At 33.9% G+C, this 1,919-nt stretch overlaps 1 long non-coding RNA gene across 1 annotated transcript in view; it reads right to left on the bottom strand.

The window, feature by feature from the left end:
* LOC106870799 (uncharacterized) overlaps positions 1-1,919 on the bottom strand; it is a 387,764-nt gene that overhangs the window by 104,412 nt on the left and 281,433 nt on the right. The window contains exon 4 of the long non-coding RNA XR_001409578.2: positions 1,022-1,106. This is a non-coding gene — a long non-coding RNA (uncharacterized LOC106870799). The remainder of the gene's footprint in view (positions 1-1,021; positions 1,107-1,919) is intronic.

Genomic DNA, 1,919 nt, shown 5'->3' with positions numbered 1-1,919 from the left:
CTCTCTCTCTCTCTCTCTCTCTCTCTCTCTCTCTCTCTCTCTCTACACAAACAAACACACACAGCATTTTTCATGGTATATAATGCACAATTTTGTTACTAAAAGTTGATCTTATAACCAGTCTTAAGCATTATATTTATAGGGATTTGCAATAAATTTTCACTTCAAATTATGTGTACAAGTTTTGCTTACAAGCTCATTATATACCATAAAATACAATATATTATATATTCCTGATGACTGTCACATCTTTTCAGATGATAGCCGTCTCACAGTAGTGAAATAGTTGTACGTCATTGGATTTAAGTGATAAAAGCTTGTGGCACTTTTGTCACTCTATCGGTCATCATGGTATAAACGCCATTGACAGGCATTGCTAGACGACAGGTACAGGTTTGACTGTAACTTTTATGTCATCGTACCTTTTTCCTAGAAGAGCTGCTTTCTCCATGGCTTTGTGAAAACTAACACGAGTCTCGTCTACTTCTGGAAATTCTATTTAACCCTTAGATGGGACCCTGACAAAATGGATCTGGGTGTAGGGGTAATTAAGGGGTGACTCCACGATCCCAACAACTCCAGGACTCCCAAACTGGAGCCTCAACACTTGATGCAGTTTAATGTCGTCATGTCATCATATGTGTAAGTATTTTGCTATTGACTATCAGAATGTCGAATACCCTTTCCCCACTAACTCTCCCAAAGTGTCTAAATTTATAAAGCTTTTAAAAGGGAGTGTGCACCAAATAAAACGTTATTCTCGGCATTGCATTAATCCAGAAATTGACCGGTTGGAACTATTTAGCCAAAACTCTTTTTCATAACACATTATATAAATAAAGTAACGTAAACAGTTTAAAGTAATAACTATTAGATTCCTTCTATTTCTACTTTCGTTTATGATGTATAGAAAGTGTTCTTAAAAACAATAATTACCCATTTCAAATTTTAAATTCAGAATAAATATTTTTTACGGATGTTGAATAAAATATTCAAATTTACATGAAAATTAATTCCAAACCTTTTTGTTTCAAGTTTTGTTTTAGTAATTTTAGCGAATTCTGCTGCACTTAATCAGACATTAATTTGACGAATAAGAATTGTATCTGCAATAACAGAAAGAAATAGAAATAAATGTTAAAAACTAGAAGAAAAATGATAGCTAACATATGGTTAGCTAATACAATAGAAAATACATTTAAAAAAAATCGAAATCTATCAAAAATATTTGTAACGATAATCATGTAGATCGTATAACATATAATTGATGCCGAAGGCATGGCTCTATAGCTATGCATTTCATAAACACATTGTTCTTTGTTAGGGCCATCGCGCATCATTATGAACAAGTTTCTTCGACCGTAGCTTCTACCGTACGCTTCTACCGTAGTAGATCACAAATGATACTCTCATCAAGAAAAACCCCATTGCATCCTTCCTGAACATAACCAGTCTTCAACTAAATCGCTCTATCAATCATTCCAAATTTTGAACCTCGCTATCACCGAGGGAGAATTTCTCCTTGTTAAAACACATCCATAACGTAACTCTTCAGAGTGGAACAACCGCATTATTCATATAGAATCTGAATTAAATACAAGTCAAGCTGAAATACATGTGGTGTTGTCATTGTTGTGTTGTCAAAAATAACCTAGACTGTGACTTTTTTGAACCCTTCTGGTTAAAAACAGAATGGCTAGCTGTCCAAGGAAATTTAGTATTCTGCAGACATAGACCATCTGAGGATGGTAAGTGGTAGTATTTATGCTTAGTATCAGGTTACCTTAAGTTTGTTTTTAACTGCTATTATCATCCCTCTTCCTAAAATATCTACCTCTACTACGCATATTATTGTTACATATATGATATATATGTATATCTCTCTCTCTCTCTCTCTCTCTCTCTCTCTCTATATATAT

This window comes from Octopus bimaculoides, chromosome 6 (assembly GCF_001194135.2).
Source record: "Octopus bimaculoides isolate UCB-OBI-ISO-001 chromosome 6, ASM119413v2, whole genome shotgun sequence".
Taxonomy (NCBI): domain Eukaryota; kingdom Metazoa; phylum Mollusca; class Cephalopoda; order Octopoda; family Octopodidae; genus Octopus; species Octopus bimaculoides.
The sequence above is the reverse complement of the archived record's forward strand: the minus strand, read 5'-3'. Positions and strand labels throughout refer to the sequence as shown.